Source organism: Misgurnus anguillicaudatus, chromosome 12, assembly GCF_027580225.2.
Source record: "Misgurnus anguillicaudatus chromosome 12, ASM2758022v2, whole genome shotgun sequence".
Lineage (NCBI taxonomy): Eukaryota > Metazoa > Chordata > Actinopteri > Cypriniformes > Cobitidae > Misgurnus > Misgurnus anguillicaudatus.
Window position 1 is genome coordinate 40,000,530 of NC_073348.2, and position 26,624 is coordinate 40,027,153.

A 26,624-nucleotide genomic window follows, 5' to 3' on the forward strand; every position below is an offset into this window, starting at 1 on the left:
ATAACATAGTTTAATATGGCAAAAGGGTAGACTATTCCTTTAAGTATGAGTGTGAAAAATTATTATATATTTTTAGCTTGAATAAAATTTAACCGCATAAAGTAGTGAAGGTCACTTTCAAAACACTGTTTCATGAGGCTTCAAAACATTTACGAATCTTTTGTTTCGAATCAGTGGTTCAAAACTGATTTTAACAAACGAGGCTTCATTACATCATAACTGTTTTGAAAATCCGATGATTTACCACTAGGGGTGCTATTATCTTTGATGCAATCACTGATAAAGTCGCATTACTATTACAAAATCCTGGATTTCATCCTGAAAATGTTGATCGTCAAACCAGTTTTTGTAGTGATACTATATTTATTGGGGATATTTATATAGTAAAAGATAAATGCAGTAATAAAAATATTAATATAACTAGTTGCCTTGTTCAACAGTGTTTTGGTCGACTAAATATGAAAATATTAACTGGAAAAGAGTATGGTTAAAAACAAATAAGTTTTTTATTAATAATAAGATTTAAAAATGTATCCTATAAATGTTTCCATGTGAATATTGAAAACTTATGTGAATTTTGTGGTAACGCCAAAGAATGTGTCACTCATCTTTTTTTATTGTGTATATTCAAAACTGTTTTGGGTGGATGTGTCTAACTTAATTTCTAGGTAGTCTGGAATATTAATACAAATTGATCTGTATGATGTAGTATTTTTTATTTTCCAAAAGTACGATGTGCTTCCTTATACAACTTTTTATTTTACTTGGAAATTATCCCATTCATGTGAAAAAATTGACGAAAGCTAAGCCAAACTATGAACATTTTATAAAAGAAATAAAAAATATGGTAATACATTACACACAATCAAGAACAAAAAAGCAAGAAAGACCTATGAAGCTTTTTGTTACTTTAAATCGTTGTAATTTACCACTGGCATGACCTTTTTTACTTTACATTTTTATTTATGTTTATTTTTTTCCCACTTGTTGTGAGTTATATATTTATTTATAAATCTTTGTATAATTCTTGCATTTGAGTAATAATAATAAAACAGCTCTCACAAAAAATTACCACTAGGGGGAGTTAATCACGTGACCAGTGTCTATAGAGGTTATGCACTGACGTCACTTTTCCACATGACTACGCGAGAGCTCGGTTGAGTGGCAAAACGTGCAACAAAATGGCTGGTTTTCATAGGGGCTGCTGCGAAAATGCCAGTAAAACTGACTATTATAAGCTTAAATTGAATTTAGTTGGACTTGATAGCAAAGGTGGACAATACTTAGTTACATTAATTACTCAAATGCTGCCGCTCTGTCTTTTGCCACTCAGTGGGCGCAACCGCAGTACCTCTCGCCGACGGTGACGTCATGTGCATACCCTCTACGTATGGTTATAAACTTGGGTCAGTTTTATTATGCCAGCTCATAAAACATTCATCCTTCTGATTATTAACCATTTTGTCTATTTTTTGTTTGTAAACAGATTAAATGACAAAAATGGGTAGTTAGTTTAAAATGATTTGTTTGCCCTAAATAAAACTATTCACACAGTATACACTTTCAATTATCAATCTAAGTTAAATAATTAAAATTTCTTTTTTCATAAAATAAACTTCAAGATCTACTGTTTTATAGAATTTCATTAATTTAGTAGCTTCGTTACCCATTACTACTCAAATGAGATATAAGGTTTTCACCCCACAATATATAATTATAAAATCATCTCAGATTTGAAATGTACGTTCCTTGTATTAAATGTAAGTAGTATTCTATCATACTTCAATTCTATCTTTAACCAATGAGAGGGGGGTGCACCGTTCCCGGAAGTACTGCAATTCCGGGTCGATGCGTGGAGTGGACGGAGCAAGCCCCTATTCCATCTCCCGTTTCCAAAAATCAATTTAATATATGGTCCCCGGGTAGGGGACGTATCAGATATTAAACTGATAAGAACAGATACTACACTTGATCTTAGCCAAAAGGCCGAGAAGCGATAACTACTATTGGTCAGGAGTAGAGACCAGATGTTTTCAAACAATACACAGAATGACGGTAACATTATTATTTTTGTCATTTTCATCTGAAATCGTTTTTATACTAAAGGTAATCGAGAAAAGACTTTCTTTTGAAAACATATCTATAATAAAAATATACATGTTGGTTTTTTGAAAAGCAAAACGTTAGTCAACAAAGATTGGTGGGAGGAGTTAATAGTATTATGCACTACGGCTTCTCCAATCAGAAACACGGACACGATTTCGTCAGTATTATACAATGAAACTTTGGTAAACACAAACCTTGTTAAATATACGTGAAATATGAAGCACTTACGACAGAGCAGCGGTACAATGTTTCAAGTGTGACCAATGTACAACGTTATAACAATGTTTTAAAAAGGAACGCGTTGACCGCCAAGTGGACAAATGAGGTATTACAAGAAAATCCTATTTTCTATTTCGATTGCACAAGGGCAGTCATGTTATGGAAATAAAACAATGACATGTTTTTGAAATTAAACAGTTTGTTGAATTCTACTACTTAAAAAAATATGCAATGTATTAACTGTGCTTGAATTTTAATGCATTGTATTTTTAGGGCTTGCATTTTTTAGTGCTGAAATTCAACATGGTTGTATATTTAAAGTGTGAATATTTCACTTTAAAACAGTTTAAACACATTTTCCGTATGAAATAAATTTAATAGTGCATATTAACCTTTCAGATTTCACTTCCAACTTACAACCTTAAAATATTCAGCAGTTAATTTTTTGTCCATTTAAAGTCGCGTCCACAAATTCAATAATTCAAATTTCAGCATTTCACATCCAGGAACTGAAGGAGTAGATTACCCAACACAATCTTCATTTACTGTTAGGGGCCTGTAGTTATATTGACTTTATCCTAGAGTTGACTTTATTCTCGAAATACTATGGCTTTATTCTCGATATATCGGCTTTTCCCAAAATATTATTACTTTATTATCATTATACTGACTTCATTCCAGCAATAGCGCACCTTTATTATTGGTATATTGACTTTATTCTTGCAATATTGTGACTTTATTCTCGGTATATTGACTTTTCCCTTGAAATATTATTACTTTATTCTCGTTATATTGACTTTATTCTAGCAATATTGTGACTTTATTATCGTTATATTGACTTCCTAATAATGTTGACTTTATTCTCAAAATACTTCGGCTTTATTCTCTATATATTCACCTTTCCCTTGAAATATTATTACTTTATTCTCGTTATATTGTCTTTATTCCCACAATATTATGACTTTATTCTCGTTATATTGACTTATTCTTTTTATATTATGCAATGTGATGGACAGAAATGTGAAGGAAAATTTTTGTAATAATAGTAACAATCTAGCATTTACAAGATATTTTACGCCGCTAATACAGTCCTACCACTAAACATAGATTTATTTTGAAACTTCAAAAGCAGTACCAAAAATAATTAAAATGACGATGTGCGGCAGTCGCGGCCCTCTCTGGAGTTTATGAAGTACAGAGAAATATTAAAGTTATTAATCCACCAGAACGTTAATCTAGCTTCTCTCTGTCAATGCGTGCATTTTAAATTAAAAAAGTAAACGACTGAAAGACGGCAATTTTCGCAAATCTGTGACGTAGCTCGCAAGAGCCAATGAGTGTTTGATATCATTGCCGTAAAGCAATGTGTCGTAAAGCTTCTTTAAATTCATAACAAACGCAAGATTTGAAATTTGACGTTTACGTTTGCTGCCGTGATCGCTGGATAAAAGGCTGAATTTAGATCTGTTCCTCGCAATCGTACGAATTTTAAAAATGTGGATTACAACAAATAAATAAAATTTAAATCTTTTGTAAGTCTTTTTGGTGTAATTATTGTTGCAAAGAAGAAAACGTCTTTTGTGTGTCATAGCAAACAAACTAAATATTACAAAATGGTTAAATGATTACAAAAATGTTATTTATTTTAAGTGTAGTCTTGTTTAATATTGTGTAATTCTCTAAAAGTCATGAACATTTCATGGTTTTAATATTTATGGAATAGGTACAAATCTGTACATCTGTAAAGCTGTTAATATATAAATAATTAACATAAGTCCTGTCAACACGTCAATATTATACGTTTCAGTGTGTATATAAGTAAGTGAAACAATCATTACTGTAACATTTTAACATTTTATGTTTTATTTGATCTTTGAGTTTTGTTTATGATTCAATTTGTTAACTAAATAAGTCCCATCCAAATCAATTTATGCAACAAAATCTGTGCTATTTCTCTGACAATGCTTTTCTATCAGTGACTGATAAATGAGAGCCGCATTGTAAATTGTCATCTACAGCAGAAACCTCACAAATATTTAAACAAATACAGTTTTAGATGCAGTCAGTCTGTTAATATTGAACACTTGAGTCCAAACTAACAAAGCTGTTTATGAATATAAATGACATCAGACTGAAATAATATACTCGTATTTTCACACCAGATGTGGACAGAAGCTTCTTGAACATTTGTGGACGTGCAGACATCACCCACGAATTTACAATCTTGCCCATGCGCGACCAGACGATGCATTAAATGACAATTCAGCCTCAGACACTGAAACGCATGTGTGTGCAATTCTCCCACTTCTCAGAGAGTTACAAAACCTCTTGTTTATAACTTTAACAGATTCTCAACCACCTCCACAATAAGTCATAAATCCTGGAAATGAAATCGCTGCCGTCCCGCAGACACAAACGCACTCGGCTGCTGATACTGCAGCTATCGGCCTCCATCTGAATAATGGCAGCGCTGAGCTTCATGCGTATCTACACTCAGCCACACCGCTATATATTTCTCCTATTGCCAATAAAGGTGAAGCTGTAGTTCACTTCTCTCTGCTGTTGTGGATAATGACATCAGCGAGCATCTGTGGAGATGATAGGAGTCGGTCCGTTGGGCCGTGATGGATATGGTTTCTTCATGAGAGATATAAGATGGGATGGGAAGTTGATGCATGCACAGATGTTTGTGTGAGATGATAGAGGGACGGTGGACTGCTTTAAAGTGTTTGCGATACTTAAAATAATCTGTGCAAAATAATGCTTAGCGCGTTCCCTCAGACTAAAGGATTCCATTTAACACGACAGGTGACTCTGCACTCTAAATAATATTGGATTACTTTTTTTAACACATGGTTGGGTCAAATATAAACATTTTTGGGTTTATTTAACCTGGCAGATAGGTTTGTCCCTTTTTGACCCAACACTGCTTTGAAAAACCACATCAGTTTTAAAGGGGTGTTGTTAGCATGCTGACAAAAAATATATAAAATAGCAAATTAGTTTGATCATTCTTTGGTAGGATTTTATCAAGGTGCAACCTTCCATTCTCTTTCGTGAAGACAACACAGAAGTTAAACTGTAATTCATCGACTTTTTGCCCATTCGGTTATCCGCAAGTGATGCGCGGTGATGCACTGCCAAGATGGCGACGCCAGGCCTTGCCAACTATAAAGTGCAAAAAAGCTCTTCACAAACCTATGGGTGACATTATGGACACTGCGTCCATATTTTTTACAGTCTAATGCAGGGTTCACACCAGACGCGGTAGAGGCGGCAAGCACGAGTGATTTCAATATTAAGTCAATGTGAAGGCGCGTATGCGGCATAAATGAGGCGTTTAGCGCGGCATGGTAGACGCGATTCCGCCTCATTCACGTGTCTAGATTTTTTTTTTACTTTGGCGGAAAATTGTGCCGCGTTAACCAATCAGGAGCTTGCTCTAGCAGTGACGTGATTACAGGATGCGAGTGGAGTCGCAGAAGCCCTTCCCATGATGCGAATTTACGCGTGAATGTCTCAAATGACTAGAATTTCACGCGCAAATGAAGTAATGTTCAAGCGTCCAACTACGCGCAAATAGCACGTTTTTGCCACCTCTACCGCGGCTTGTGTAAATACACCATAATGCTGCGTTTACACCAGCCGCGGTAGAGGCGTCTAGCGCGAGTGATTTCAATTTTAAGTCAATGTGAAGACGCGTTGATGAGCGTCTGGAGGTCTCGGTAGACGCAATTCCGCCTCATTCGCGTGTCTAGTTAAAAATTTTAACTTTGGCGGAAAACCAGGAGCTTGCTCTAGTAGTGACTTGATTATAGGATGCGAGTGGAGTCGCAGAAGCCCCTCCCATGACGTGAATTTCCACGTGAATCTCTCGAGGACTAGAGTTTCACGCGCGAATAAAGCTAGTAAACTCGAAATGTTCAAGCGGCAAACTAGACGCGGCAGACGTGAATTTGACGCCTCAAACTTGGCTGCACTGAAAAAAATGATTAATTGAATTTAATCAATTTTTTTAAGGTAAGTGGTTGCAATCAATTTACTTAAGCTACATTTAAACAAAAAAGATTAGTGTCACGAAATACCTGATTTATTTATCCGTGTTCATGGACACGATTTTCTGCTTTTTCGTGCCATTGAGCATAAACGTCTTCGTGTCACTCAGCACAAATTTCTATAAATAGCTTTTCATGTCTTCTTTTTCATGCCGTTTTATGTATTGGTTTTTCCCCTATTTTTAAATCATTGTCGCTTGGGGTTAAATTTGGGGTTAGGATGTAATTTTATGTACTGGTTTCTACATGTTTATTTATTTATTTATTTTATTTTTAAACTATTTTCGCTTGGGCTTGGGGTTAGATTTGGGGTTTGGGTTAGGATGTAATTTTATGTATTGGTTTCTACACGGTTTTTTATTTTTAATCTATTTTCGCTTGGGGTTGGGGTAAGAGTTGAGGTTAGGATGTCTGAAATGTATCAGAAACTTGTTCTAAGCATAAACCAAAAGCGATAATGGTAAAAAAATGAGAAAATAAAACGACACAAAAAAGAAAGTTGTTTCACGAACATAAAAAGCTTTATTTGCCGAGTAACACGAAAAAGACATTCATGCTTAATGAGACGAATAAAGCAGAACATCGTGTCCATAAACATGATTAAATAAATCAATTATTTTGTGACTATACAACGACTTGCCTTGAGATTGGGTTTGGTTTATCAGAGTATCTGTGAGATCTGTGTGTGTCTGTTTCAGCTCTTTGATTTTCTCTAAATGTTTGTGATAGGATAGTTTTAATTCTGTGATTGTTATCCGTTATTAAGATTTAAATGAATGACAGGCTGTAATCTGCATGTAATGTCCAGTGGGGCATGTTGTCTCAACTCATCTTTTGGGCGTTTTAGTTCTTCTACAGAGCGTACATGATCAATAAACTGACAAAATGTATTTTATTTATTTATTATAATACACACCACTCACTTTATTTAAAAGTAGATTTAGAATTCTCATCATGTAGACATCCTGCTTTTGATGGCTTGTGTTTGTTATAATGAAGCTATTTGTAATGCTTTAATGTTAGTCTAGGCATCTTCAGACAGAATCTATGGGCAAAATCCAAACAGCGTTTTTGTGCACTTCGGAAAGGGGACGTCGCATTAAAAGTCACTCCATATAAAATGAAAAATTTGCTCCATTTGCCAAGTGCTCGAGAGATTACACATCAAGAGCTGTGATCTTTGAAGGGAATAAGGATGATCACTTCCAACTAGAATTCACCCTATATGAACATTGTCCTGTGCCCTACTGAGTGGTGGAGACTAAATTCATTTACTTTTATACATTTGGAAGATGCTTTTATCAAAAGTGACTTGCAGAACACATGGGGATCAAACCCACAACCTGCTGACGCTAACACAATATTTGACCAATTAAGCTACAGAGACACTGAATGCTCTTATATGTGCTTCTATGAAGGATACAATAGAGTGACAGCTAAATATTATATTTGTCATACAGATTTCTCTGTACTGTTGTGTGAATCTGGACAGTGATGGTGTCAGACTGACAGCGGACATGAAAGTCATTGATGTGTCATTGTGTTGTGTTCAGTATTAAGAGATGTGATTATGATTAATGACATAAGAAACATCAACAAGAGCTACACAAGCGTGTAATTGTCATTAATCACCGGTCTAAATGTGATGCTCATCCTCCTGTATTGAGTTATCAATGACACTGCGTGTCGCTCGGATAGACACTGAATGACTGTAAGAGAAACAAATGATCCAGACCGCTGACACTGAACGTTTCATATCAGTTAACCAGACACTTCATTTTACCTCCTATAATGAAAATACACCAATATACAGAGTACATTCATGCAAATATATATATATATATATATACACAGTGAGGAAAATAAGTATTTTGCAAGTTCTCCCACTTAGAAATCATGAAGGGGTCTGAAATTGTCATTGTAGGTTTATGTCCACTGTGAGAGACATAATCAAAAAAAATCCAGAAATCATAATGTATGATTTTTTAAATATTTATTTGTATGATACAGCTGCAAATAAGTATATTTGAACACCTGTCTATCAGCTAGAATTCTGACCCTCAAAGACCTGTTAGTCTGCCTTTAAAATGTCCACCTTCACTCCATTTATTATCCTAAATTAGATGCATCTGTTTAAGGTCGTTAGCTGCATAAAGACACCTGTCCACCACATAAAATCAGTAAGAATACAACTACTAACATGGCCAAGACCATGGGGCCTCATTTATAAAATGCTGCATAAAAACCATCCTACATTTCATCTTATGATCATTTAACAAAAATGCGTACGTGTGATTCATAAACCGAACGTACGCGCAGAAAACGCGCGTACCGCTTTCAAATCTATAAATCGCAAATGAACTTGAACTTGTGCGCGCAGCCGAGCAGTTTCAGATCTCCGCCTATAAACGATGCGTAATTAATGTCAGACATATAAAAGTGCGCTTATCAATGTTTAAACCCGATTTCAAACAGCAAGAATGGCTTATATTTCCAAAAACCTGCAGCAATCAGACACGCAAAAGTGCGTACGTCTGCTCAGACCCTGACGTGGCGCTAAGCACTTTTCCACGTCAAAGACAGTTTTTATAAATATGGACTTTATCGTGGATTTTTGCCTACGCACACTTTACGATCAAATCTGTGCGTACGCATGCTTTATAAATGAGGCCCCAGGCTGGTGTGTGTATTATAATGTCAAATAAGGTGATGAACTCCATGATTAAGCTAAATATATTTATGCTTTAAGCAGACTCATTTTCCGAAGCAACTTACAGTGCATTACAAGGTTTTATCATCATGTGTGTTCACTGGGTTTGAACCCATGACCTTTTGAACTGCTAATGCAATCCTCTACCACTGAGCTACAGGATATATTACATCTACAATAAAACCAAGATGGTGTGAAATCATCCATAAACATTTTAGATGCTGTTATTATGTTTATAATTTACATGTCTATCCAACCACACAAAAGATAACATCTATGAATAATAATGACATCCCATTGTTATTTAAGTCATTATGTCATTGTCCTGCTCATACATCACATGCCCTGCTATCATTTCTTATTCTAACTTTTGCATTTAGGTACATAACTCTGGGAATGTATAAACATATTACATTTATATCGTGTGGGAATCCTACAATGCATTCCGATCAAATTCCTGTGCACTCATGAATATTTTCAACTGACCGAGATAACCTTCCACAGAGCTACATATTCATTGAAAACCTCACAGCACTTTTTTTTATAAATATTCATCTCGCATCTCCGAACCATCCCAAAATTCCTATCTGTTACACCTCAGATCAGAGACTCTTGCATATGGGAATTAATCTTTGGTTTTCTGCATATTTTTTCGATACCAATATTACTTTCCACTCGTGCAAGACTCGGTGTTGAAGCCAAGCATGAATATTGTGTCTTTGTAAAGAATTAGTTCACCCAAAAATGAAAATTCTGTCACCATTCACTTCATGTTGTTTCGACCCAGCAGGACTTTGCATCACAAACCGAGCAGCGGAGCTTCAATGAGGATTCACGAGCCGTGTGTCCACAAAACCGCACACACATTCTGTGATCATACTGAATAAATCAGCACGTGTTCATTTAATAAACACAGCAAAACTGAAAAATAAAACTGAATTGTTTTTTACTTCAGAGCTTTGACCATCATTGCATGAAAAGAAAAAGTACACTGCAAAAAATGATTTTCAAGAAAAAAATTTCTTAATATTTTTGTCTTGTTTTCAGTAAAAACATCTAAACATTCTTAAAATAAGATGCTTTTTCTTGATGAGCAAAACGACTCAAGAAAATAAGTCTAGTTTTTACACCAAAAATATTAAATTTAAGTGATTTTGTGCATAAAACAAGCAAAAAAATCTGCCAATGGGGTAAGCAAAAAATCTTGAAAATTTTTCTTAAACACTAAATTCAAGAAAAATTCTAGAAAAATTTGCTTACCCCATTGGCAGATTTTTTGCTTGTTTTATGCACAAAATCACTTAAATTTTTATATAATATTATATAATACATAATATTTTTCTTTTGTCTAAATACTAAATACTAAATTGTCTAAAGACTTATTTTCTTGGGTCGTTTTGTTCATCAAGAAAAAGCATCTTAATTTAAGAATTTTTAGATATTTTTACTGAAAACAAGACAAAAATACTAAGAATTTTTTCTTGAAAACAATTTTTTGCAGCGTGCGTTGAAAGATTAGATGTTTTCATATTCATTTACATTTATATTTACATTATATTATATTTCATGCATTTAGCAGGTACTTTTATCCAAAGCGACTACATGGTATAAATATTTTTTTATCACCATGTGAGTTCCAGATTTGAACCCATGACGTTTTGTGCTGATATGCAATGCTTTGCATGTTAAATCAACAATAAATGACAAAATGTTGAAAACATCTGAAGTATGAAAGAGATTCTTCAGTGAGATGTTTCATCAGAAAATCTAAAACAAAAATAACACAAAACACCAACAAACAGCCAGTTCAGATGTTAAGACTTAATCAAAGGAAAAGCTCTTGTCCTAATGAAACATACACAACAGCAACAGAATGTTAATGACATTTATATCGATCACATCTTATAATCCAGAGAGAGAGGTTGATCTAAAAACAATGAGGTGATCTAGAATCAAAGCAAAGCACATCACAGAAAAAAAGGTTTAAAACCTCCAGAGAAGACCTCAAATCCAAGTACACTTCTCTAGTCGCTACAGACAAGTACATCATGCCACCGGGGCCTTGGAGATTTTCCCATCGAGACCCAGCAAAAACTCTTTCAATCACTAACATCATTTAACAAGAGGAGACAGAGAAACCATACACGGCTTTATTCTCCTTAAATAAAATGTTAAATGCTCTCTCGTTTGTTTGTGTCTGCTATGTAAAGAAAAATAAATATGAGACCTCTTAGATGCATCGGGAAAAGACTTTGCCGTTTCTCTTCCTAATCCGCGATTCTGAATCGGCATGAATCTAATTTACATTTCATGGCCGTCCTGGCGGCGGTCTTATCAGGTGCTTACACGTGAAGTTTGATTGGCAGCCTCGGGGTGAGATGCGACCCTGGCAGCTGTGCTGGAGGCCGGTTGGCATCATTGCCCCTCTCTTCTGTCTGTCAGTCTCACACGAGGCTGCCCGCCGCTCGCCTCGCACCGCTATCATCATTTATCATTCACACCTCACTTTATCTCTTCACCCAAACGCAACTCTGTAAGAAAAATGGCGTTTTGGGCATCATAAAGTAAGATGGATCGAGCTTGAAAAGACAAATGAAAGAAGAAGAACCCTCGTGTGAAATATCTGTTAGGCTGGTCACAGATCAGTGACCTGTATCTGTTTAGGACACATGTTTCTCTAATGAGTTCTTCTGTAAATCGTCAATGATTCAGAGTTATTGATAAGAAACTGACAGGGGTTTGTCAGAAGCTATGATTCAAAACCAACAAGTCAGCGGCCTACAGTACATTGAAACTACATTTCCCACAATCCACTGCGGCTGTGTAAGAACATCAACATTACATAACAGTACATTCACATGGGGCGTAAGCGATAACGCTTCTCGTTTACTTTTAATGGGTGACGTCATGCATTTCCGAACTGAATTGTGGATCCGTCCGCGTCACTTGGCAAAAGTTGAACATTTCTCTACTTTTCAAGAGCCAACGCTGGTGGCAGACAATCAGATCGGCTTATGCAAATAACCTATGCACAGCCAGCCAATTACATTTATGCAAGACCGGAGAACAGAGGAGCATGTGTGGCGGCCACTGTGATTGGCGGTTGGCCATGCTTCAGACACGCCCTCTGTCAAGCGTTATCGTTGACGCCCCGTGTGAATGTACCGTTACTGTCATGGATGAAAGTAACAACAAGGTATACATATACAGTATGAAGGGATGTACCGATATATCGGCATATAATGGCCACATAAAAGCCTTTTTTGGAAATTGGACGATTGTTGATGATCAGAAAAGATTATATACTGCATCAGAACTCATGTTGTGTGACTATTTTGAATTGGGTGACAACAGCTGCGTTCCATAAAGACTTGTTTATAGCCAATGTTGGTGCGCGCAGCAAAAATGACGTCAACAAGGAGTGAGCGGTTTTGTGCGTTTGGTGCACGAAACCTCATTTCGCATGGAGGTGTGCACGCCCATTTTTGTAATCACGTGCGGCTCGGCATCTGAAAATGACCAAACTCGATTTGCTTGAGTCACCCCCTATCTTTAAAAAAATAGTGCAACAGCGAGCGCGTCAACTATAAACGCCTTGTTTGTTTGTTGAGACACCCGCAATCAATGCGTTGCGGTGCAAAGCGCGTGTATAAACAAAGCGTTACCGTGGGTCAAATTCGCGTCTACCGCGTCTATTTTGCCTCTTTAACATTTTGAGTTTCCTAGCTTTATTTGTCCGTGAAAGCCGTGCGTGAAATTGTAGTCATCGAGACATCGAAAATTTGTGTCATGGGAGGGGCTTCTGCAACTGTGCTCGCTTCCTGTAATCACTAGCAAGCTCCTGATTGGTTAACGCGGTGCGTTTTTCCCCAAAAGTTCAAAATTTTCAACTCGCGCGTTTGCTGCAGCAACGCTCAATTTGCGCCATTCGCGTGAGCTAAATGAGGAATCGTGTCTATCGCGCAGCGCTGAACACCTCATTCACGCTGCAAGACCTCCAGACGCACAACAACATGTCTTTACATTGACTTAACATTAAAATCACTCGCGCTTGACGCCTCTACCGCGGCTGGTATGAACGCAGCATTAGCCTTTAAATTGCACAAATTGATTTAGCAAATTGAAAATGCGCCCAATGAAAACACGTCAATTTTGCATAAACTCCCATATATGGCTAAAAAGTTTTACACTCAGGTAAGGTGGTTTCTTAAAAAATTCAAAAAAGGAATATACTGCATATATTGACAGGTCAACTGACGTGCGTAAAAGTCACATGATCTTTCTTTTAATATGGCGCGGTAGGTTTGGTTGGAAGACAAGACAGAAGAGATGTGTTCGACTTCATGCAGCTTCACAAGAACCGACAAGTGCACTCAAAAAAATTATTCATTGGATTAACTCAATAAAATTGTGGGCAGGATTTCCATCCAATATGAATGTGTACCCCTAACTCATAAAAAGCTGCTTTACCAACTCAATTTAAAGTAAATGGCAATACTCAATTAGTTGCCCCAACTCAATTTAGTGTACTCTGAATAACTCGATTTAGCATAATTTGAATAACTCAATGTAGTGTAGTCTGAATAACTCAATTCTGTTATTTTATATAAAACGTTTTTATATCATACTAATTAGCATAAGCACATGTTAGCATGCTAACAATAATAACATTTGATACTTTGGATGAGCATGTGAAAAGAGACTGATCTCCAAACAGGCATTAACACAGTTAGTGCTCATTGAGAGAAAAACGTCACACCCACAACCTAACCACAAGCGCCACTCTTCTGGACGATGGTAACCAAACAATTTGAAAAAATATAACACAAACGCTTCTAAATCAATAAGATAAACGGACATTAAAAACTATTAAGTCTTTCTCTTTACCTAAAAATGCATAAAATAATACTTAATTAAAAAATTACTCTCCAAAAGCAGTTGCATGCACAGCATGCTGGGAGATTCTTTTTCCAGAACCCAAACTCAAACTAATTGTGTTAACGCAATTAAAAAGAAATCAATAAATTATAGTACATATTCATTTTGTGTTAGACTAATTAAATATATATACTTATTCCTCTTAATGAGGTATTATAAATTAATTGAACACAATTTTAATGTGCCATTTCTAAGAAGGGCTTGAATAATTTTTTTGAGTGTGTATGACATCAAAATACAGTGAAAGCAATTTGGGAGTCAATTACTTTGTATGCTTTTGAGTTGCTCTCGCTGTATTTTGATGCCGTCCGCATGTCGGTCAGTGCGGCAGCATATGAAATCAAACACACCTGTCATCACATCATGCTTTTTGGAACTTAGCGCTAGACAACAAGATTACGTTTTAGTCGCATAACATCGATTAATGTAAACGCCCTCATTTTGCAATATTTTTTTTGACATTAAGAAAATAACGCTACATAAAGCTTTATTAGAAATGCAGTTACTGACATTTCCAATAACTGGTATCTATTGGTATCAGTAGATGTCATTGCTATCGGCCCCAAAATTTTAGTATTGGTGCAAACTCATAAAGACATAAACTTGAAGTGGACATTAGCATTAATCTCAGTCAGATATCTATTATTGTTCTGATCTGACATTTTCACCAGACAATAATGCACAAACGCAGTATTTGCATTAACAGCATCAATGCCAGGTGTCATTTCAAACTCATCCAGCTCACTAGTAACAGTTTTGATGGCAGTGCAAAACATCTTTTACCTGCATTTCCTCCTGGAAGTCATTCAACACTTTTCCTTCAGTTTCTCTATTCTGAGGAAAAACTCGAATGTAATGAATGAAAATCACTCAACTGTTGAAGCTTGAAGGACCAAACCCAGATGCAGGCAACTGGCTGCGGTCCAATCTGCACGCTCATCACTGGCAGCAGGAATCCAATTAGAGAAGTGAAAGTCATCTGCAACCTGTGCCAGTTCTCCAGCCGTTCCCGTTTCCCCTGCTATGCATCAACACAAGGACAGAATGAAGCCCAAGTCGGTTATGCGGGAAAATGATAATTGTCTGGGAAAGAGCATTTTTATATGGAAAATATTCCCACAGAGATCAGATCCGGTTTGGGTGGTTTACAGTCAAGTTTGTACCATATGTAAGATAATTACTCGAATCAGATTTTAAGTGGGAAGGAAATTTGGAGAGCGTTGATGGAAAACACTTTGTCATCCATAAAGTTTTAAGTATGGTTTCCTGATGGAGCATCACTAATTCTCTGAAGTGAGATTTTTGCATGAATTGCACGGCTGCTGACTGTCATTTTTTGTTAGCGATGCAAATTTGACTGTGATAATTATCTGCATGAAGTCGCTGTTACTGAGAAGAAACTGATTACTGCATCAATAATTCATTTTACACCATACTGTATGCATGTGTTTGAAAGACATAATACATGAGAATATATGCAATACCATTTGTGATCATTTAAGAAAGCATTTTTAAAAAAGAGCATAATGGACTTTCACAAAAATGATTTGGTTGAATATGAGCTCTATTAACTGTATTCATTATAAATTCATGACAAAATGGCAAGAATGATAACAGGATGTTAAAGGCGGAGTCCACGATGTTTGAAAAACGCGTTGGAAAAGGAAACGGGCCGACTACCAAAACACACTTATAGCCAATCAAATCAAATCAAATGCCGGGTTGCGTATGTGTGGGGTGGGTCTATCAACAGAAGGTCCAGATTCTATTGGGGTAGGGGCGTGTTTGTTTGGGTGATTTCAAATATCAACATTGGCTTTCAAACATCGTGGACACCGCCTTTAATGAAAATTTGAAATAGACATTGTTCTATTAAAGTACTGAAATTGATCTTTCAAATAATTTTATATACATTTATATTTCAAGATGTAAATATTCTTTTATATTTTGTACTTCATCATTGTTATTATTGTGCTATTGTATGTTGTTTTGTGAATATGCTTTGGCAATATTATAAGTAGGCTAACACACAATAATGCCAAAAACAACCTTTATATTAAAAAAAACTGAACACTTACTGAGGTTTGTGCTGTTGTTTTTACATCAAAAATGATGTCACTTCCTGGAGGATGATGTCATGAACGAAGAGGAAAATCTGTCTCAATTGAAAATTTAAAAAAGGAAAGTATTGCAAAACTGCAACAGGTTTTATGCATTTACAGGAAAACAAGCAAAAAAAAAAACAAGCAAAAAAAAAAACACAAAAAAAAATCTGTCAATGGGGTAAGCATGAATTTTTCTTGAATTTAGTGTTTAAAAAAATGTTCAAGATTTTTTTACTTACCCCATTGGCAGATTTTTTTTGCTTGTTTTGTGCACAAAATCACTTAAATTTGATATTTTTGGTCTAAAAACTAGACTTATTTTCTTGGGTCGTTTTGCTCATCAAGAAAAATAATCTCAATTTAAGAATTTTTAGATATTTTTACTGAAAACAAGACAAAAATACTATTTTTTTTTTCTTGAAAATAATTTTTGCAGTATATGAATCACATGCAGTGTTGGGAAAGTTACTCCCCAAAAAAGTAACTAATTGCGTTACTTAGTTGCTTTTCATGGAAAGTAATACTTACGTTACTTTTAAGTTACTTTCAGGCCTTGCTGGTGTTTTTATGACTGAGAAGTTCTGCATTCAGAAACTGCATATTTCCATCGCAAAAATGTCGAGCTCTGGCCTGCCATCTCAGTTTCTGACTCAAACTGTTCCCGCTTAGGCGTGCACGCATATAGTGCGTAATTCTACGTGACTATGTTCAGATTAATTCAATTTATTGTTTTTAATCTAATTAATTAAACTGAAAAGTAACTTGCATTACTTTTTTAAAAAGTAACTAAAATGTTAATGTGTACATTTAAAAAGTAATGCGTTACTTAACTCGTTACTTCGGAAAAGTAATATTATTACGTAAGGCACATTACTTGTAATGCGTTACCCCCAACACTGATCACACGTTCGCATTTTTAATAAATGATCGTAAGATGAAATGTAGGCTGGTTTCTATGCACGATTTTATAAATGAGGCCCTGCATCTGTCACAGTCAAGAAAAAGGAAAGAAGACAAAGAGTTTTTGATTTATGAAAAGAAGTTTTGCATACTGGCAATCTGTAGATATCAAACATATTTTTGTTTGAAACATTTTATTAGAAACAAAATGAAGACAGATGCAACTCTCCATTTTATGGACGTACGACTGGAATATTTATGAAACGAATATGACTATAGGAACAAATATAAATATTGTTGTTTATTTAAATGTAAAGTTAAAGCAGTTAGGATTTAAAAGTTACTTATACTGTAGCACAGCGCTTTTCAGATTGGTGAGTTTTGTACAAAATCAATGTGTTTGAGGAAAGCAGCATATCTGGTGCTGAACCACACGATGGTGAGATATTATAAGATATAGACATATATAAAAAGCAGAAGCAGCTCACCTGATGTGATGATGAGATGTGTCCGTTATCAGTCAATACTTCTGAGAAGTTTCATGTTTGCCGTGACAGACATTCAGACCAGCTTTACCGTGTCATATACAGACACGTCTGACTAGTTTAGCTATTGATGCACAGATGAGGCTGAAGTGATTCAGTAAATTTCAAAATGAGAAATTATATGTTCTTCTGTAAGATAAGCGGTTCCTCATCCCTTCAGTCATGACAGACAGGTGTGTCACATCACCTACAGGGATTTAATCCCATCACCCCTCAGGACTTCTCTGCCTTTTCTAGCATAATCCTAAATTTGAGATGAAACAGCTTTTATGCTGGAAGATGTACAGTGGACATTATAAAGCCTGCAGAAAATGCTTTGCAAGATTACAGACTGCACATCACCATGGGAAATGTGGAATGGAAGAAGATCCTTTACAATAAAAAAGGCCAGAAATGACACAGACGCATGAAGCGACAGTAAAAGCTTAATCTCAACAATGGTTGGAGAAAAACTCCAACAACAACAACAACAGGAAAGAAGAATGGCTCCGGGTTTGGTCACCGGTCTCACCACGGCAGGCGTCTGAATCGTAAATACCACCGGGACGGCCCACGTTCAAATACCGTCTGGAATCCGAGACGCCCCTGAGGAACAAAGAAGAAAGTAAATAAAGAGGCTCTATCATTTCACCTTGAATGCATTTCATCAGACTCCTCTTATTCGTGGTCTCACTCTCGCTCCGGGCGGCTCCGGACCCCGTCACTCCTGGGACAATGTTGGCTGTCATGAAGAAAACACACGGTTCACTGAAGCCTGACTGCTTATTGTCAAAGCTTGTGGAAAACACGGCATGTCCGTTCCTATAGAGCTTCAGAAGACGTCTGTAGTGTTCATCATGTGTTTAGACTGTTAGGAACATATGGAACTTAATGAAGTCTTGACAGCTGGACCGACTGAACCTCGGGTTAAGGTCAGAGAAACAACGACAAGAAGCTAACTGGAGTGATGGAATGGGAATTAACTTTGTGAAAACCGTTTAGAGTTTAAGATGGCATGAGATGTTCATGCTTCACTGCGAAGGTTTTTTTCTGCGTGATAAAACAGAGAGGCGGTTTGCAATAAAAAATAATGAAATAAATCATTTGCTGTGTTTTTATAGAGAGCAACAGGGACCTCTTAGGTTTCAATTCATGATCTCCATTATCTACAGTATGTTTGTGATTCTTTTATACTCATAGGGCCCTATTTGAACAATCTATGTGCATGGTCTAAATTGCATGGCATAAGAGCACTTATTGTGTGTCTAAATCCTCTTTTGCTTTTTACCAACAGGAAAAATGGTTTGTGCGCCTGGCACACAGTCTATAATGGTTGTTCCAATTCTCATGAGTAATGGGTGTGTTTTGGGCGTAACGTGTAACAAACCAATGAGTGTCTTATCTCCCATCCAGCTGTGTTGGCGCCTAGGCGGATTCCCTATTTCATGGCAGAGTTTGTAAGCGGAAAAACTGAAAGCAAATGAAGATGATTTTGTTTTAAATTGCATTGTGTTTTATTCATTGAAAGTGTTATTTGTGTAATTAAAGCTTTGGTTCTATTTAAAAGTCGTTATTTCAGTCATTTAGTATTAAGTAAATAAATATGATGCATGATAAAATCTACCCAGTCTCACAAAGTTTCATTATATAGTCACGAATTTCCGCGTTTTTTCGTGATCGTATAACATATTCCTGTTTTCGTGTGATTATCACGTATTGGTTACTCAACTGCTTTTTCCTATTATTTAACCATTGTCGCTTCGGTTTAGGGTTAGATTTGGTGCTTGCATTAAAATGTTACTTTATACATTGGTTTATACTATTTTTTCTGATTAATTTTTTTATATGTCGCCTGGCGTTAGGGTTAGATTTGCGTTTGGGTAGGGATGTCATTTTATGTAAATCTAACCCTAAACTGAAGCGACAATGGTAGGAAGGTGGGACGGAGCAGTTGAGTGACCGGTGCGTGATAATCACACGAAAACAGGAACTCGCCACACGATCACCAAAAAAACACGGAAATTCGTGATAATATCACAAAAAAAGAATAAAAAAAAGTGACTATATAACGAAACTTCGTGACACTGGGCTGGATAAAATATGATGCATGATCACTGTAATCTCACAAATAATTTACAAATATGCAAAAAAAAAAAAGGTTTGCATAAGTTAAAATACTTTGTACTTGTAACAAACAGGAGATAAACACTTTACAAACATGTGGAGAGGCGTTTTGAAAAATATTACTTAAAAATATTCTCATCTCACCATATTCAGAGGTACAAAGTCATCTGTGGGGTAGCATTTAAAAACACTTCAAAATAAAAATATTTGCACTTTTTAAAATTAAAAAATCTGATTACTAGGCTACAGGTGAAGCAGCTCTTCATGCCGTTTGAATCCTGTAATCTGTCTTTATTTATGCCCAAGAGACACAATAATAATCTTTTACATTTTAATTTACATTTTCATATTTAAAATGTAAATTCATGTTTGTGTGCTTCTGCGCGTCCATGTGTATGGGACATATTACTAAAGCTCTTTAAATAACATAAAAATAAACCCCGTTTTCAGACCAGCATGCCCATGGGCGCACAAATGCAATTGCGATTTAAATGACGTGGCGCTAGATGTGAAATAAATAAATGCATTGAGCTGAAACTAGCAAAAACACTTGTGTCGCACCTTGCGCCAGGTGTAAGATAGGACCCAGTGTCTATATTTCTTCTTCATATACCCACTTTCACAAAGATATCTTCAATCTTCAAAGAGTTGTTTAACCAGTTTCTATTGGCGTGATTGGACCAAAGGCAAGTGAGCGATTTCAGTTCACTACAACACCTGAGCATCTCGGTCTCGAGGTGGATTGTGGGATTGACGTCTGCACTTTGAACAAGCGTGGATAAAGCCGCAGGCAGGAATTTGTAAACAAAGACATGAAAACTAACCAAATTCATTCTGCTTCTCTGTAGGAGGAACATCAGCAGATCTGTTAAGACAAATGTTTTCATTTGAAGGCCACAGGCCGCGTGTCTCAGTTTAAAGATCATTATGCAGATTAGCATCCCGGCTCTGAAATGTAATTTCATGTTTTTTTCAGTTCGGAACGTTCGGAAGTCCATTAGATGTGAAATGATGAATGTTGTTAGTGCGTTCAGCAACTCAATAAATCTCTGAGGTTTCCTGATTCTTCACCTCCATCATTAAGTTTATGTCTGTGGATTAACAGAGGATTACAAACCAAAGATGTTTATTAACACAGTCAGTCAAGAAAATATCTATTAAGAGCAAATAGAGATCAGAAAGGAAACACCTGCTGATTTCTATATCGATCCAGGAAGTCATTTTTGCTGAGCTAACAACTGTAATTACAAATCCTCTCAGCAAACTAGTCATCAATACCTAGAAATAAATGGCTTTCAGGACTCATTCATAGCAAATTTATCATGATGTCAAAACAAACTAAAACTATAGCAAGCGAAATTACTATATGTGTAAATCTGAGGTTGCGTTAGACTTTTTTATTGCAAAATTTTGTCATAATCAATTGTCATTTCATATTTAACTGATAATAAATCATACAGCATGCCGACCAATCATTCATGTAGTTTCAACACAAAATTATTAAGTTAATTTACTTCTTACAAATTTAAGTGGATATACATGATAAAATGAAGCTGAATTTACTCAATAAAGTGTTCATTTAGAATTATTCAAATTATTCATCTTTTTATGTTATTTTAACTCAAATTTTGATTAAAAAACAAGAATTAAATTTTTTTAATACGATTTACTCGTTTTATCTTTGTTAAATCTACTAAGGCACAGAAACCCTAACCCTAACTCATGCCAAAGTCAGAAGCCTGCTATCTGGGAAGACATTTAATAGATTTTGTTTTCATTCACATTTTTTATGTGAACTTACAAGATGAGTATATGAACTAAAATGTGTTTTTTAAAGTTTAAAGAAAACAAATAGACAAAAAACATGTTACATATTCAGCACCATATGAAGCAGATAAATCATAAATAAATGTTTGTTTGTTTTTTAATCCCTTAACTGGTGCAGCCGGGGGTGATGTACACCTTCAAATTAGCTTCATGTCTGGAGGTATAAATATTAAATAAAAAGTACAATAAAGTATATATTTTATATATAACATTATCAAAAAAATGAGGTTTGTGTTACACATTTAGTGGTTATACCAACAACGGCCACTAGGTGTCAACGGTTTGCCGCATACTCTTGTCACAAATTAATAAGTTACTGTCACTGCATTATTATTACTGTATGGTTGTTACAATTATGAAAGCATCTCAGTCAAATGACTCTTAACTAAATATATGGGTTTGGTTTGTTTTATGTAAGTAATGAAGAAAGATGCAAATATTTCCATATTTTTGATTTTCTTTAAAAACTCCAGGTGTGAAGAAGACAGAAACGGATATATCCTAACTTAATATGCCAACGGTGTCACAACAGTTGAACGGTGTGTATGTTTATTCATAACTATAACTGTGACATCTGCCAAATGTTTCAGTCCATCAATGTTTTCTCCTACTCTTTAACTTTTAAACGGTTCATAAAATGTTAAGAATTTGATATTGGTTGGAGTGAATATTAAATGTGATTACATGCTCATTTTAATAAGATTATTTTCTTAAGGTGTGACATCTTACCCTTCAAGGTCCAATTAAACCAAAAATCTCTCAGCTCATTCATAATTCATTCATTACTTTATTAAATTAATGAATTTAGTGGCATGCCCTGCATCTTAACTTGCATCCTTAAAATAGCATGCCTCATAAAAACGAAATCTGAAAAATGAAATCTTTCTGGCGCTTAAGTTCAAACTCAAAAATGATCGTTTGAAGTCCATTAATATTAATGGGTGAACTAATATATAGAAACTCTTCTTTCTTTTGATGAAGTCACTTTCACAGAACGCTGACAGTTTCATTTGACCAAAAACTCTCTGCCCTTCATGTTCAAAGCTTTTCTTATACTGTGCGAGTGGTCAAACCTCCTTTAGTATCACAGCGTCTGGTAAAATTCGAAAGCCTCTTTCTTTCATGCCTCTTTAAGAGATAAGGTTAAATGGACTTTCATGACCTGATTTAAATGAACATGTTAAATAATTAGCATTAATACAGTTACATTCACGGCAGGACCCTCAGAACTATTAAACGTTTGGTAAAGTGGCTCTTGATCAAGTCTGTGCGTTTAACAGAGGAGTAATTATTATAGTATTAAGATTCTTCACATGGCCCGACCGGAGGCTTTTAATGAGAATTCAACGAGGAGCCTGACGGGTGCGGCCGGTCATCTCTGTATAATCATAGACTCATCATGACACACTTTACATGGAAAATTACCTCTCACCAATGGGACCGTATCAAACCATCGACACAATGTCAGAAAGAAAACCAACATTACTAACCGAGACTGCATTCAGGATATAAAAGGGGTTGTTATATTTTGAATAACATGAGGGATTTTACCTTGTGAGTTCTACATACACATTTAAAGGGGTCATATTATGAGATTTTTTTTAAGATGTAAAATAAATCTTTGGTGTCCCCAGAGTACGTATGTGAAGTTTTAGCTCAAAATACTCCACAGATAATTTTTATAGAATCTTAAAATTGCAAATTTGTAGGCCTGAGCAAAAATGTGCAGTTTTTGGGTGTGTCCTTCAAAATGCAAATGAGCTGATGAAGTGCAAACACTAATTGCAATGATGGTGGTTTGTTGTAACTGAAACTCAATTGTGCTGTTTATTATTTTTCCTCTCTCTATGCACTAAATGGCAGTGGTGTGATTGGATATTGCAGATTAAGGGGCGGTATTATTGTAATTCGCCTTGCTACCTACCTCACAAAACAGGCGAAATCTGAACGACATCATTTTTCAATGCTTACAGAAAATGGCTTACCCAAACAAAGTTACTGGGCTGATCTTTATAACATTTTTTCAGGTTGATAGAAGCACTGGGGACTCAATTATAGCGCTTAAACGTGGAAAAAGTAATTTTCACGTAATTTTAATATCTCTTATGTTGAGGTCATTACAGATAAAAGTTAAGCAATAATAGCGATCTGCTTAATACAACAACAAAATAATATCCACCTTATTTTCGAATGCTAAAGTAAAATATGTTACGCATTTCCTTTTTTGTGCAAGACTTCTATTTCAATAGCCAGATGGCTTCAAACAATGTTGTGGGAGGATGCACAAAACATGATTTAAACCAGTGGTTCTCAAACTTTTTCAGCGTGCAGCCCCTTTTGTGTACGATGCATTCCTTCACGGCCCCCCCAAAGAAAATTTATGACAAAAAACAGTTCTAAAACTTCACATTTTAATTAAACAAAACATTAAATTATACAATGTAGTGCAGCCTTGTTTTTTTTTGGTTTAATTTCACAGAATTCATGATAAATTAATGTATTTTATAAAATGTCATAAAACTGGGGCCCCCCTGGCACCATCTCGCTGCCCCCCTGGGGGCCCCGGACCCCAGTTTGAGAACCACTGATTTAAACAGTTGTGGTAAATATTTACTACACCCGCCATATATGCCCCAGTGGGAGGATGAAATTAAGAAGTGGCCTGATACATCATATGAAGATAAATTCAATTATTTTGTGTTGTTGCTCGGGGGTCTTCGATGCGCAACTATAAAAGCAGAGAGGCATACCGGTGCCTATACATTAGGGAAGTCAGCCGAGTGTTTGTACATGAAATAGACCAAACATATACAATATAAACTAATAACATTCAGAAGTGCTGGTGTAATATTTTAAAGTTTATATTTGTCTGCAGACTCCTGAGATGTTAGTTTACCCAAAAATACAACATGTTGTTCTAGACATGTATGAGTTTCTTTAATCTGTTGAACGCAAACAATATTTAGATAAATTATGGTCCATAAGCTTAAAATGGTTGAGTTATTTTTGACCAATTTTGGGTAAATATTGAACAAAACACACTGCTGGGTTAAAATTGACCCAATGCTGGGTTGTTTTAACCCAACTGTTGGGTTATTATAACCCATGTTTGCATAACAACAACCCAACATTGGGTTATTTTTAACCCAGCATTGGGTAACTTTTAACACAGCGGTGTGTTTTGTCCAATTTACCCATGTTTTTACCAAACATGGGTAAAAAATAACCCTGCCATTTTTAGAGTGCAGTTGACGATACACATTGACTTCCATAGTAGGATAAACCAATACTATGATCAATGGGCATCGTCAACTCACCTGTCCTGAAACCCTGAGCAGAAGTCACCTATAACATATAGAGACCAAAAGCATAATTTACTACATACGTTTGCTTAAAGAAAGTAAAGACTATAAAGTTTCAACACCGCTCCTCCATCCACCTGTCACATAGACATCAATTTCATTTAATCTATTTCTAATAGTAAAAAAACATGTCTTTGCCGTTTATGTAGACGTTGTGTGGATTTTTAAAATCAGTATGTTGTCACAGCATTGAGATTATCGAGGACTCTTGGGCTTGGCTTTCAACAACCACCCATAAGTAACAATATATAACTATGAGGTTTCAAACGAAGCCCACCGAGTTTTCATGACATCACTTGGGTTTTATGTCATAAAGGCACTTTTGACACTTCTGAAGATTCCTATATTGTGTTATCTGATGTCTGTATTAGACTGAATGTTATTGGTACAACAGCAGAGCAATATAAAAGAGCTTATAGGCTTTCATGACCGCTCAAATGTTAGTTTTTCAAATAAAAACAGCGAGTCAGAAACCCTGACATTTAGTGACTGCTAACATTTACTTCATATGAATGGACATATTGGGTTTTATAAGTTTGTGACACAAGATGAAAGGGGACACCTAAATGCTTTTAATGCTTTAAGGTCATGCAGAAATGTTCAGGTGGGAAACATTATTCATCCGGTATTAAGTCCGACAGCATAGCACCAAAAAACCTGTATACCTTCATCTTTGAAATGTAGTATCTGTCACTGTCTCATGTGGTCCACAACCCAGCCAAATACTAATCCATCAAGACTTTCATTGTACGGCTGTAGAGCCGTGACCTTGGGTCATAAACAACAGCGCTGATGTATTACAGAGCAGAAACTGAATAATTACACTCACATACTGTGAACAGGTACATATGAATATGGAAAACAGATGAAGGATAGAGCAGATCGGATGTTATACGTGATGCAAACGTGCATTAGCTTTAGATCTGAATGTTGTATTTATTTTAATTGCTAGTATTTAACATTTTGAACTATATCAATTTCTCTTATTCCCAATGTTAGATGACTCATGTAAAGCCAAATCAATTGTCTGTAGCACATGGTTCCTATTCGCCTACCTATACTATGCCTCATTTTTACATGACACATGATGCACATAGGTTACCATGACACAACTAAGACATATTTTGACATGATACACATAGGTCAACATGACACAACTAACACATATTTTGACATGACGCAACTAACACCTATTTTGACATGACGCATGATGCACATATGTTGACATGACGCAACTAACACACATTTTGACAAGACGCAACTAAGACATATTTTGACCAGACGCAACTAACACATATTTTGACATGTTGCATGATCCACATAGGTTCACATAACGCAACTAAGACATATATTGACATGACGCATGATGCACATAGGTCACATGGCGCAACTAACATATTTTGACATGACGCATGGTGCACATAGGTTTACATGATGCAACTAAGACATATTTTGACATGACGCATGATGCACATAGGTTACCATGACGCAACTAACACACATTTCGACATGAAGCAACTAAGACATATTTTGACAAGACGCAACTAACACATATTTTGACATGTTACATGATCCACATAGGTTACCATGACGCAACTAAGACATATTTTGACAAGACGCAACTAAGACATATTTTGACATGATGCATGATGCACATAGGTTCCATTGACACATCTAACACATATTTTGACATGACGCACCTCAGACATATTTTGACATGACACATGATGCACATAGGTTTACATGACGCAAAT

General features: G+C 35.8%; 1 non-coding gene across 1 annotated transcript; it reads right to left on the reverse strand.

Annotated features, from left to right (window-relative positions):
* Window positions 1-1,807: 1,807 nt before the first annotated feature.
* On the reverse strand, window positions 1,808-1,998 carry LOC129447607 (U2 spliceosomal RNA). Its single transcript, XR_008645512.2, has one exon. It is a non-coding gene; the product is annotated as a U2 spliceosomal RNA (small nuclear RNA).
* Between the last annotated feature and the right edge of the window lie 24,626 nt (window positions 1,999-26,624).